The sequence below is a fragment of the Balaenoptera borealis genome (assembly GCF_965194805.1).
Source record: "Balaenoptera borealis genome assembly, chromosome: 12".
Classification (NCBI taxonomy): domain Eukaryota; kingdom Metazoa; phylum Chordata; class Mammalia; order Artiodactyla; family Balaenopteridae; genus Balaenoptera; species Balaenoptera borealis.
In genome coordinates this window covers 7,411,330-7,424,784 of record NC_138869.1, presented here as the reverse complement: position 1 = coordinate 7,424,784, position 13,455 = coordinate 7,411,330, and the positions used below count along the sequence as shown (strand labels likewise).

Here is a 13,455-nt window from a genome sequence, read left to right as displayed (position 1 = left end):
TTAAAAAAAAATAAAAGAAAGGGGGAGAGGGAAAGAGAGAGAGAGAAAGAGATTGAAGAGGGAGAAAGGGAAGGAGACAGGGAGGAAGGAAGGAAGGAAGGGAGGGAGGAAGGAAGGGAGGCAGGGGAAACTAGAACAAAGCCACTTGTTGGAACCCTGGTTTCCCAAATCCATTGCATTTCTTTCACCATCTCTAGCATTTAGACAACTCAGAGATCCTTCGATTTGCACACGTGCCCAGGGGCTTTGAGAGCTGTGTGGTGCCCTAACTCTGAGAGCTGTCTGAAGAACCCCACCTCCTACCCCCAGCTCTGCCACTCCCACCGTAGGCAGTTTTCCAGGTTTACAGAATGCCTTCTCCCTGTGGACACAGACCACACTCCCCAGGAAGGTGAGGGATCAATTCATCAACGTGGACTCCTGGGAAGAAAGACAGTCCTAGGTACCCCCACGTGAGAAGGTGACCCTTAGGCACTGTCCGACCAAAACCTGAACAACGATGCACCACGTCACACCCCTGCTTGCAACTCTGCCCTCGTGGGAAAGCCCACGCTCCTCAGCCGGCCTCCCCAGAACCCCCTGAGCCTGACCCGGCCAGACTCAGGGTCCCATAGAGTTTGGGGTGTATAAAATGATGCTGGCTCCCATGGAGACACTGGATCCCACAGCCCGACTCCCCCAGCATGCCAGACCGCAGCGAGGCTAAGTCTCTATTTGGTCTGCTGTGTCTCTAACCCCTCTCGGACAATCGCGGAACTATTTCAGTGGAGGGGAGGGCAGGTCTGGCTCGAGCCCCAGCAGGCAGCAGCCTCCAGCTGGAACTTAGTAGCTTCCCTTTGTCTCAGCATCTTGACTTCCAGTCACCTCTCTTTTTCCAGCAAAGTGATGCTGACTTCCTAGTTGACATAACACCACGAAGTTTCCTTTTGAAATAAATTTATATGTTTAAAAACATAAGTGAGTTCTGGGGAGAAAATCATGAGGTCAGAACAGTCCAGGTGGCGTGTGGATGACGTCATGGGGACTCTTGGTGAGAGCAGCGTTTGTGGTCCTCTGCATGAACCAGGCTGCGTCCTGCCTCTCTCCCTCTGTCCCTGCTGTGCCTCCGCCTGGACCGCCCTTTCCACCTCTTCCCCTGATCTCTGCTCCTCATTCTGCCCAGAAAGCCTCTCCGCTTGTCTGCAGGCCTCGCTCCTTGTTGCTGTGCCACTGTCTGCTCAAGCGTCATGCTACAGTGGGCCTTCCTCAGCCATCCCCCGCTCTCCGTCACCTCGTCTCTTTATCTTGCTCTATTTTTCTTCTGAACACTTGTCACTTCCTGACATATTATATACTCATGGGTTCATATGCTTGTTTTCTGTCTCATCCATTCAGCATGTAACTTGCAGAGAATGTGTTAGTTTTGCTCATGGCTGTAACCCTGGCCCCTAGAGTAGTGCCTGCTTGTAGTATGTGCTCGATAAAAGGGTGACAACTGGACAAAAGACCAAGCAGAGCAGGTAGGAAGAGATGAGGGGCGGTGTCCGCTGACCATCTTGTAACTCTTCTCCCAAAGACACACTTGGAAAGACCTCTCCTCTCCGGCACACAAATTGAGCAGGCATACGGCTTCCTCTAAGCCTTGAGCCCTACCTTTCCCACCTCACCTCTGCAGAGCCCTGAGGTCCCTGCATTTGGCCCTGCCGTGGGCAGAAATGGTCGGGCCCGGGGGGATGGAGGCGCTGTGACTTTGCTAAGGATGCTGCCATGAGAGGCGGGGAGGGGTTGGAGTTGAGAGGTCTGAGTCAGATTTCAAGGAGCTCTTGTCTGCTTGCTTCCCACCACCATTCCCTACATGGCCAACTCCCAGGATTTTTTTTCTCCAGTGAGGTGACCCCGGGAAAGGCAGGCAGAGCCTGTGGGGAAGTCATGATGATGATGAGGAGGAGGAGGAGGAGGAATTATTTCTAGACAGCATTAAACCAGTGTGGTAAAACGTGTGTGGTGAAGTCTCTGTCCTTCAGAATCTCCATCTACCACTAGGGTTGTAGGATAGGGTTGGTCAAGTTGATTTCTAAGGACACTTCCAGATCTAAATGAGGACAAGGAAGCTGTTAGAAAGACTGAGGCAGAAGAACATGTATGCGAAGAAAAAAAAGATGAGAGAGAGAGAGAAATATCATATCTCTGGAAGCATGGACATTCCACAGTTAAATTATGCCTCTCTCTCCTAATCCTAAATTCTAGCCCAACCGTAGGCTGATGCTAGAAATTCTACCACTAAAGCCTCAGCCCTCTCCCTCATATACTTTTTCTCAGGGGCAGGGCACTCATTTTTTTTTCTCCCGCAGATACTTTTATCCTTAGGAAGGGTGTAACTCTTAAAATAGTTTAAATAGTTAAATAGTTTTTAACTTTGCTGTGTGGAGGATGGCTATCTGGATAACTGTGTTGAGAAGGATCCTGAGGTTGTGTTTAGACTCAATGAGGAAAAATCCTCTAATTGATTAGCAATGTCTGCTGAGGGCAAGGGAAGGAGAAGCAGAGGCATGAACACCACTCATCTGCCCTCCCCAGCTCTGAGTCAGGAGATGGGGACAGGGAAGTAAGTGAGAAAGTGGAGAAGGGATGTCTTTTTCTCAACCTTCTCTCATGATATATAAATTATTTTATCCTGCTATCCTATACTATTCTTTCTTTATTTTTTTAACCTTTTTGGGGAATTTAAAATAAATTTTACTTGTAGGTATTTTTGGAAAAAGTAATACATAAATATAAATAAGCTCAGGACTGCTCAAGGTGGACAGTCTAATAGGAGACCCTCACCACAAAAAGCTGGCACCTCCCCTGCCCACAGAGGGCTATACATCAGGGTGAGTATAATGGGAAGGGGACCAGTCCTCCTGAGAGTCTGCAACCTGGCTGCCATCCCCAGCAGATGGCCTCCCAGGTTAACGTGTCCCGTGGAGACCACAGCCAAAACCTATTGGATATTCAGGAGGTTCTGGGGACACATAGCATGGGCGGGGCACACTCCCAGCTGTAACCACCCCAGGCCAGACCACCATGTGAAGGTCCAGGCTCCAGTAACTGAGGATAGGGTGGGAGTCAGGTGACCTGTGGTTGAGTCCCAGCTTTGCCATCAACTTGCTTTTTGACAAACAGGGAGATTGAAGTACAGGAGGAAAGGGCCTATTGTCCTGGGTCACACAGCAAGTTGGGTCCAAACCTCCCAGTGCCCTCCTCTTAGGTCTTGAAGGTCATATGGATTCTCAGAGTCTCTGAGTGAATGGGAGTGAGGGCCTCTTAGGGACAGGGATGGGTGAGGAGATGCCTCATCACAGGTGAGAGACCCCTTCAGGAATGGCCAGTAGCAATCATGTCTGGGAGTTCGTTCAGACAGTCATGGGTTCGCGTCCCGTCTCTGTCACTTGACCAGCTTGTGTCTCCACGGGCAAGTGACTTCACACCACTGAGGCTCAGGCTTCATCTGTGAAATGGGGATGATATAAATACCCTCCACAGAAGGGATGTAGGGCTTTAGCATGATCCTGCACGTGGATTGCTTATACAGAGCAAGCCCTCAGTAAGCCATAGCCCCGTCAGGATCACTACTAGCCACTGCGTCATGATTATGAGCAGTAATAGTAACCATCACATGAGCCCCTTGCTCTGCCTTCATTTCCTCATCTGTAAAATGGGGACAGTAAAAGGGCTGACATCACAGGGTTGCTGGGGGTATTCTATGAGGAGAATGTTTGGAAGGGTGCCTGGCACAGAGTGAGCACTCAGTAAATGTCTGGCATTGTTACTATTACTGTTTCACCATCACTGTTGTTGTTGTCATCTTCTTAGCCCTGGAAACGCTCAATAAGCCAGCACAGTCTCCTCCAGGAAGGACGCACTCACGCGCCTACACTGGGAAAGGGAGGTTCAGGGAAGAGAGGTCCCTTGGTTCAGGGAAGAGAGGTCCCTTGACCAGGTCAAGCTCCCCCTCCTCCAGCCCATTTGCGGCTCTCATCCGGGGCGTATCTGCAAGCATCTGCTCCTGCCCAGGAGCTGGCAGCGGCCGGGAGCGGGGAGGCAGCGGCTGGGAGCACGCGGGGCCGCACGTGGCCGCCCGCGCCCGGCCGTCTGCGCGGGGAGGGTCTGGCCGGCCGTGGCCGCCGCTGGAGCCGGGCCTGGCGCGCCTCTGGGCGGTCTCGGCCGGCCCCGCGTAAGCGTCAGGTCGGCCCGGTGGGCGCTGGGGGACAGCAGCGCGGGGCAGCGAATCCCCGCCCCCCCGCTCGCCAGAGCGGCCGTTCTCCTTCCACCTACAGCCGCCTTCCCAGAACCCCGACTCCCCAGGTCATAGCCTCCCAGGGAAACGCGAAATCGTCCTCGATGTCTTCTCTTTTTTCTGTCATCCCCAACATCGTCAGTTACTCCCGTTGACTCTCTTCGGAACCGAGTCCAAATCCAGCCACTCCTGCACACCCCCGTGGACTCTGGGTGTCCAGCCACCATCCTCTCTCCCCCAGACTATTGCAGTATTGTCCCCGCGCTCACGCACGTCCTGCTACGCGGCTGGCACTGCCACAGCTGCCGGGGTATTTGTTGTAAGCTACCTTTTGTGTTAAAAGGGCAGAAAAAGAGTGCGGATTGTCTGAGCTTGTATTTGCGTAAGAAAGCCACCCTGTCCTGGTAGCGACATGATGGAGACAGTTTAGAGGTGGAGCCCAAAGCCTATAGCGTTTGGGGGCCCCTTTAAGAAAAAGAAGAGAAAATTAGGTACAATAGGTGAGATTTAGAATGAGAAAAGTAATCATAGAAAATTGGAAATTTTAGAAAGCTGGCAAACGCCACAAACATCACAAAACCCAGAAAAATAACACAATATTTGTATTAATTAACTACCTGAGATACCTTTATAATCCTTTCCCCCCAGCATTTCATTGATCACCTTTATATGATGACACTTTCGTTATATTATCTGTAAGGAATTAAAAGATAACCCAGCCTTTTCTCTAATGATGAGCCCTGTTGAATTGTTTTTATTACTATAGACTGCTCAGGAAAATTTCTTTTAGTTTCACAACGTGTACTTGTAAGTGTTTTACGTAAACACATAGATTTTAGCACCAATGTCAGATTTAGAAAAACGTCCATCAGGTTCATATATGACCTGTTACAGACCGCTTGGTTGTTTGTAGCACAGCTACAAGTTTGTGCCCTAAAAACACAGAAATTCTGATAAATTGCATTTCGTGTGGTCATTCCAAAAGAGGGAAAAAAATGTATTGTGTTTTAATTGTATATGCTGCATTATCCAGTCTATTCCTGCAGGAGAGAACTTTGGTTTGGACCAGGCGTCCACAACAGCACCGAGAAGCAAATCCTCCATTTACAATTTTACATGTCTGATGATAGGAAGAATTTTCTACAGAGTGGTTTCTGGCTCCTTGAATTTCAGGCCTGGTTTTCCTTCACCTCCTGCATGCTTTCTGTGCTGGGTGACACAGAGCATCTTCATATGGTGATACGAACTCTGGACCAGTATCTCTGAGTTACAATCCAGGCCAGTGGGCATGGGCAGCTGTAGGGTGTTCTTGAAAGCTGTCTTCTACACCAGGATGGCTGGCAGTAACTTTACCATACTTTTAACCACATACACTTATCTCAGTAAACTCAAATTAAATGTGTCTCCAACTTAACTTCCCCTAAGCTGGATCCCCCAAATACCCACAGCCTCTCCAATACCACTCAACATGAGAGAAAGAGGGGTGGATGAGATTCATTGTAGAAAGAGAGGGCTTGGCTGCTTGCAGGTGAAATGTATTGCTTTTGCAAATTTTGCACACATGACCGGTGAACATAGCGTTGGGGCCCCACCTGGGAACAAGCAAGGAGCCCATGTACAGGAGAAACCCTGAAAACATTTTCTGAGTGCTATGGTCTGAATGTGTCCCCCGCGCCCAAATCCATATGTTGAATCCTAACCCCTAAACCTGATAGTACGAGGAGGTGGGGCCTTTGGGAGGTAATTACATCATGTGGGTGGAGCCCTCATGAATGGGATTAGTGCTTTTATAAAGCAGATCCCACAGAGCTCCCTAGCCCCTTCCACCATGTGAGGACACAACGAGAGGTCTGAGACCTGGAAGAGGGCCCTCACTCGACCGTGCTGCCACCTTGATCTTGGACTTCCAGCCTCCAGAACTGTGAGCAATACATTTCTGCTGCTTATAAGCCGCTTGGACTATGGTATTTTGTTATAGCAGCCAGAACAGATTAAGACACTGGGCTTTATAGTAAACCCAGCTCCGGAACACAGGATCCTCATTGGTAAAGTGGGGATTATGATAATAAAAGTACCTGTGTTATGAACAAATTATTATATGCAAAGCACTTAGATCCATTTCTGGTATATAGTAGGTGCTTATTAAACATTCGCTGGATGAATGACTGATGAAAGAGACTTGTAAACTGTAAAGTAAATGCCATTCAAGCTCTTTAGTCCAGTTAACAGCTGGCATAAGCCAGACCAATTCACTGAAGCCCTTGCATAGCAGATTGGTCAAAACCTGGTTTTAAGAAGAGAAGTAACTTTATGTACAGCAGCAGCTAGGGCTGGTGCTCTCCCAGGGGGTGGGGCTGGGAGCATCCCAAGGATGTGGTTATTTAGCCTCCATTCACAACCTCAGGGATGAGGATCCCACTGCATCTGGGGGCTATGGCTCCGTATTCATCAAAATCTCCTCCCACACATGACTCCCACACCTGCTCCCTGTGGCCCCCTCCGCCGTCAAAGAGAAGAGGGCCCAGCCCAACAGGCAGAGGTTCCGAAAGATGAGAAAGATGGAAGGCTCAAGTCACACTAACCTTGAGAACAGAAAGAATGAGAAGTTTTAAGCTCTCTGTAGGACAAGCAAGGGAATCAAGGAAGAACATAGGAAGTCATCTATTGGAAGAGGAGAGAAACGGACAAAAAGAGCATCAATCCCTGGGGGAGAGAGGGAAGAGTGAGGGAGCAAGGCGGGGGGAGAGATGGGCTGGCGAGCTGGAGAGCAGCTCTCTTCATTCTCCCCCAGACATTGTTCCTGCGCCAACAGCTATTCACTAGACACCTATGGTTTGGGATACAGCAGTGAGCAAGGCAGACAAAACCCTCTGCTCTCAAGCAGCTTAGATTTTGGTGATGGAGACAGAAAATAAACAAGTGAGCAAAGAAATAAAGCAATAAAGACGTGCAGAAAATGAAGACAGAGTGAGGTTGTAGGAGGCGCCAGGGGCTACTTTACACTGAGGGGCAAAATGTGTGCTCAGACCTGACCAGTGAGAAGGAGCCAATCATGGGAAGATGAAGGAAGAGCATGCCAGGCAGAGGAACAGCAAGTGCGGAGGCCCTGAGGTGGCCGTGGCCTGGCATGTTGAGGGAAGAACGTGGAGTGGAGGGAGCTGGGGGAGACTGGCGGGGGGCGGGAGGGCATGGGCGCAAGCTTAGCCTGGAGGGCAGGGAGTCAGGTATGCAGGATTTTTTTAGCCAGGATATTGACTAATTTTTGTTTTAAATATATAGGATTTCAAAGAAAATACCGCATTCTACTGTTCAGACGGCCTGGGTACTTAAAGTGGTGCTGGGAGAGAAATCAAGCATTTATAGAGCACCCACTGTGATCCAGACTCTGGCACAGGGTCCTTCGTGGCCATTTTTTCCATTTGCCTCTTAAATGGCGATGGAGCCACCTGATTTCCGTTTTTCAGCTGATCCAACCGCAGCCCAGAGAGGTGACATGATTCATCCTGTGCGGGAGAGCTGCAAGGTGGCTGACCCCTAGTCTGGCCCATGTTTTACTAGAACGCAATTTCATAGCCCTTCCTAAAATGGGTGTGAATTCTTTAACGTTAATAAAGTGATCTGTCTGCACTTTATTATCTCCTGTGCTACATGAATGTTATCACCTCTTTTCAATGGCCTGGGAAATATTTCTGAGACCTTGAATGACTAGTCACAGCTCTGTAGCTGCCTTTCATCCTTGGTTTCCAGCGTCTTCCCCCTGAGCAGGATCGCTGTGACCTGAACTCCGAGTTTAGATCCAGCCAGCACCAGTGGAAAGTAGAGGCCGCTTGCCCATCCACTGCCTTTGTGCAAATCAGAAAAAGGCTCCCTTTGCTCAAGACACTTGACTTCCAGCTTCCAGAAAAGCATTGTAATAACAATTCTGTTAGAGCATCTTTTGAGGCCACCTGTTAAAAACTGTCCTCATACATATGTGACTCTGTGCTCTCTTTGATGTGAGAGGTGCCCACTTGGGGGCGGTGCCCTCGTGCAGTGCACAACCTGAGTGACGGGGGAGGGGAGGCGGCGGTTCTCCAGGCCCCCCGCAGAAAGCTCTGAGCCCCAGAGAAAGGAGATCCGTTTGGAAGTGGCCACACTTAACTACACATATGAACATGGCTGTAGCCCAGGGGTGACCACGACTGTCCAGGTTTTCCTAGAACTGCCCCGCCCATCAGGACATTGGGTTCTGGTTCACCCGTCATCACCACTCTGTCCACCCCCAGTGCCACACTTGCCCCGCCCCGGCCATTGCCTCTGTACCTGCTGCGGGCGTGAAATGTCCTGGCAGCCCTGGCTTCCCACACATTCTCCCGGCACCAGGAGATGAGGCCCCTGAGTTGCCCCCTGCAAAGAAGCCCTACCTCGCCTGTGGGCACCCTGGGGCGCCAACACTCACTGGGCCCCCTTGTAGCTAGCACCACCTCCAAACGACATGGCTCATCTTTGAAGCCTTTCAGCTCCTAAATTTAGAAGCGTGGATTAAATCCAAATAAATGGAGAGTTATGTAACTTCACATCCCTCTCTGCTGTCCCTCCCCTTGGAATAATCAGGCTTAATCGGCTAATGATGGGGCCCTGAATGCAGCCCCAATCCTCGGAGAAGTTATTAGGCTTATATAAGAAGTGACATTGGCCTGGTGTATTATGAGGCTTTAAAATACATTCTCTCTCTCACTCTGTCTTTCCTCTCTCAATCTCTCCCCGTCACCCACACATTCTAACACACACACACACACTCCCCCTAACATGTCCATCAAATGCTGAAGCTGCTTAGCTAGTCTGGGATCAAATGCATGCAAGCTGAGAGGTTTTACTCATCAGGTGGTTCAAATATATCACCTAAAAATAAATCACCTCAATCCGTAATGACAGCTAATCCAGGAAAGAAGGAAGCACTTTGCCATAAAATTATAGACTATTTAAGGAAAAAGGGAGGTGCAAGGAGGGAGATCTGAAAACTTCCTAATCATCCGAACTGTCCAGCAATTGAATGGCAAGCCCAGGTAAGTAGTGAGCTCCCTGTCACTGGAAGGGAGTAAGCAGAAGTTAGGGATATCGGACAAGGATTCCTGCACTGAGTAGATTCTGAATGGTAACTGACACTTATACAGAACATTTAAACAAGTTATGTGCCAGGAATTGTGCTCTATAGGCATTATAAGAGGGATGGCAAATGGTTTCATCTCAAATGCCAAATCTTATCTATTGGGAGTGGCTTCCTGGAGCTCTGGACACAGAGCAAGATTCTGAGGCTCAGTGAGAAAGAATTTTCTTGATCAGTTTGCAACAGTGGAAAGGAGAAAACTGATGTCTTGATCAATTAGTAATGTCTGCCATGGGTGCAGAGGAAGAGAACAGAAGGTGTGCTATTTGCCAATGATGTATCTTGTGCTTTATCCATCCCTTTACAGATAAGGAAACTGAGATGCAGAGGTTCACAGCTGGTAAGTGGCAGAATCAAGATTTGGACCCAGAGGCTCCAGAGTCTATGCTTGCCTGCCTGTCAGCAATGGGAGGAATGGGCCCGGGGCTGAATACGCACCACCAGCCAGCAATGTACCCACGTTCCCAAATGACACAGGCATTTGAGTTTGCAGCCTCTAAGTTGTGGGCTCAAGGAGGGCATCTTCTGGGTTGGCAGGCTACGAGGAGGAGGCACGAGGTGTGGATGGACCCTCCACATCCAGCACCCATCTCTGACCCCCAGCATTACTGGAGATGATGAGGAAACTGAGGCCCCCAAGGGTGGGCATGTGTCTTCCTCAGACCCTGAGCCTGGTGGTACATCAGAACCAACGGTCCTGGCCAGGGAACACATTCTACAGCAAACACAGTGCAGGAAACCCAAGGGAATAAAGGGGCCATGGCAGGGACCCAGCAGGCAGGATGTGCCTCTTGGCCCAGCTTGCCACGGGAGCTGGCTTCTCAGCCCAGCCTGCACCATGCCAGCTCCCCGAGGACATTAGCACCGTGCCACAAGCCTCTGGATCGGGTTTCATGGCGGCCCCCAGTCGCAAGTTGAAATTGCCCCTTCCCAGCCACGAGGCCCCCCCATACCCGTCCCCCACTCCTTCAGTCCTCAGACTGAGGCTACCTGGCCGGCTGCCATCATGGGTATTTCCCCTCTCCCTGCAGGCCACTTTCAACAATCTCTCACTCCCCTCTCATCACTCCTCCAACCTTCCTGTCCCAGGGGCCTCTCTCTCCAGCCCTATTTTTCAGCTTCTGTCCCTACCACTTCCTGTCGGGGGGAGGGGGACATCTTTTTACTCAAATCCTTGCTAAGAAACAAAGCCACACGACAACAGAGAAGGTTTCAAACGGGGCCATGCCCAGACCTGATGCATGTGAAGTCCTAGAACAAGGAGGAGCGCGTGGTGTGGGGCTGGTCGCAGTCCCAACTGCTGGCGCTCTCCTTGTGTGCAGATGTGGGACTGAGAGAACAAAGGCAAGGCTCACACATGAGGGCCACTCAGGACCTTGGCCAGGACCTTGAAGTTGCATAAGCCCAAGGGTGTGGCTGCTTTTGTATTCTGTGCAGATGGTGTCCTGGGACTGTGCAGGCAGGAGAGGGGTCATGGCCCCGGAGGCCAGGAATGGAGACCGGTGTCCCCTCCCCTGCTGACATCTCACCTTGGATCCTCTTCAAAGTGGTCAGAGTTTTACAGACTCTACAGAAGTGCCCCCGCCTTTAAGATAAACCCCCAAGGCTCTTCATCCATAGGAGATAAGTCAGGGGGTGAAGTTTCTGGTTGCAAAAGGTGGACCCTGAACGGCTGCTCTGGTTCAAGGACTTGAGCCCTTCTGCATGGCTCATCAACGGGGAGCTGCCTGAAAAGTCACCGAGACTGGTCATTTCCAAATACTTGGCATCAGGTCGCTTTCTGCAAACAAATTCTTTCTTGGAACCCCAGGCCATGAGACAAATTAAAAACGTGAGGTATCGAGGTGGGATGGGCCCGCAACCCCTCCAAAGTCACTGGCAACATTATGTGTGTGTGTGTGTGTGTGTGTGTGTGTGTGTGAGTGTGTTTGCGAGTGCTCTCTAGGTGGGAGGCCCGAGTTATCTTGATTCTTCAAGGGCTACTTGCCCCAGGAAGGGTTAAGAAGGCCTGGAAGCACCCACTGACAGTCTAGGATACTATGATTGTCACATCTATTTTTGTCACCTGTTTGCCTTGCTAGCTTGGTGTTGCTCCAGCTGACATTTAAATGAGTTTGCATTTGCAGAGCCCACACCAACTGGTGCTGTGCGTGCTGTGGGTGTGGGGGACGCAGGGGAGGGCCCAAATGGAACAGATGGAAGGGGAGTGGATGCTGGAGATTAAAATGTGGTCCCAGACCATCAGGAGCTGCGGGGAGCGTCTGAAATGCTTTAAAGGGAGAAACCAAGGTGCCACAGAAAGAGCCAGAATGTAAATAGGATGGCCCCACACCAGCTTCTTGTTCTCTGATGTGCTGTGTAGACTTGGATAAGATGCTTTCCCTCTCTGTTTTCACCAGACATGAGGACCATGTGTCCTGAAATGTGAAGCATACAACATGGCCTTAAATGACATCAGTGCACACGCAGAGAGAGTGATACTTTTCTGACTCCCGTTGAACCCTCCTTTCTGATTACATCCAGGGAGGAAGGCTTGGTGTGGTGCTGGGCATCTGGCACACCTCGCTAAACCCTGCAGACCTCCCTGGCAGTGACTCGGCTGGCCTGGCGCCCTGGGCAGCCTCAGTGTCGGGTCGGACTGTGGTGCACGTGGCTTTCTGGGCACCGCTGCATTCTACTTGTGCACAGTGTACCAGTGCCCTTTCCAGCACAGATATGAATGAAGTCTTCTAAATTTTTTAATGACCTTAAGTAAAGAATGAATAAATGACAACTGAACACAAAATATTAAGAAAATGATTGTACAGGAGCGACGGGGGTATGACAAAAGTGTGGAGTTGGGATGAGAATGGCCAAAGCTGTGGAGACAGAGCAAGCAGATCTCCTGGGTTCTCAGAAGCTCTGTCACTCTGGACCCCATCCACCCCGACCCCTGGAGAGGGTCCTGCTGGCCCCGGTTCTGCCAACGACTCCGGAGCAGTGGGGGGCTCTGAGCAAAGGTCTGGGTGGTGACAAGGAGCCATATGGCCTTCAGGTGGGTATCTGAAACTGGGGCACATACCCGCCTTGGGTACCAGGATCTGGTCTGTGCAGTTTGTGAAGACCTGAAAACTGAGGACAATGAAAATCAACTTCTGTGTAGTTTAAGACACTTCCCATTACAAAGACAGTGTGGCTTTATTGTGGTAGGGAATGCAAATGTCACAGACACTGTGGGTGATGTCCCTGGGACCCAGGTACCTGAGAGGTCCCAGCCCAGTAGTGGCCAAGACTGGACTCTGTGTCAGACCATCTGATATGAGTCCTGCACTGCCCACATGACCTTTGGGCGCGCCCTCGTATTGGCTAGGACTCTGGCTCGCAAGCAACAGAAGAGGCTCAGCTGATTCCAGCCAAAGATACGGGGCCTTCTTGGGAGGATAGGAGGTCACTCTTGGAATCAAAGTCTCAAAATCAGCAGGGCTCAGATGAGGGGGCCTAGGGGCAAGGACCCACAGACAGAGTCTTCAAGGAGAAGACGTGTCACAGGACTCAAGAGTCAGAGTCCCCCGAGACAGTCCGACCTGCCAAGCCTGGGTCACGTGCCAGGTCCTAGAGGAGAACAGGGCACCTGACTGACAGTCTTGACCAGACTGCCAACGCTGAGGGTGTGGAAATTGGGGTGCCCCATCCAGATAAAGGGGTAAAGGATGCTAGGCAGGCAAGGAAAGCACGCGTCTGCTCTGCTACCATGCTGTCGCGTGCCTCAGTCTTCTCCTCTGCAAACAGGCGTAAAAAATGGTCCGGCCCTTTGAGGGTGGTTGGGGGAGTTAAATGATGTCACTGTGCGGGGCCTGCTCGCAGTAACTAACAGTCCATAAATGTCAGTGACTGGCTTTTTTATTGTTTGTTATAAGAGGACACAGAGACAAGCCACTGTCAGCCAGATGTGAGCCTAACAGATGCCACATGCTCCTTTCGGTTACAGCCAGGGGCCCTGGAGTTGGCAGGCGTGCGTTCAAGTCCTGGCTCCACCACCGAGTAGCTGTGCGGCCCCAGGCAAGTGACCTCA

At 50.7% G+C, this 13,455-nt stretch overlaps 1 long non-coding RNA gene across 1 annotated transcript; it reads left to right on the top strand.

Moving 5' to 3' along the window:
- Positions 1 to 4,265: 4,265 nt before the first annotated feature.
- LOC309607127 lies at positions 4,266 to 12,189 on the top strand. Its single transcript, XR_014232263.1, has 3 exons — positions 4,266 to 6,179; positions 9,712 to 9,744; positions 11,804 to 12,189. It is a non-coding gene; the product is annotated as an uncharacterized lncRNA (long non-coding RNA).
- The last annotated feature ends 1,266 nt before the right edge of the window (positions 12,190 to 13,455 follow it).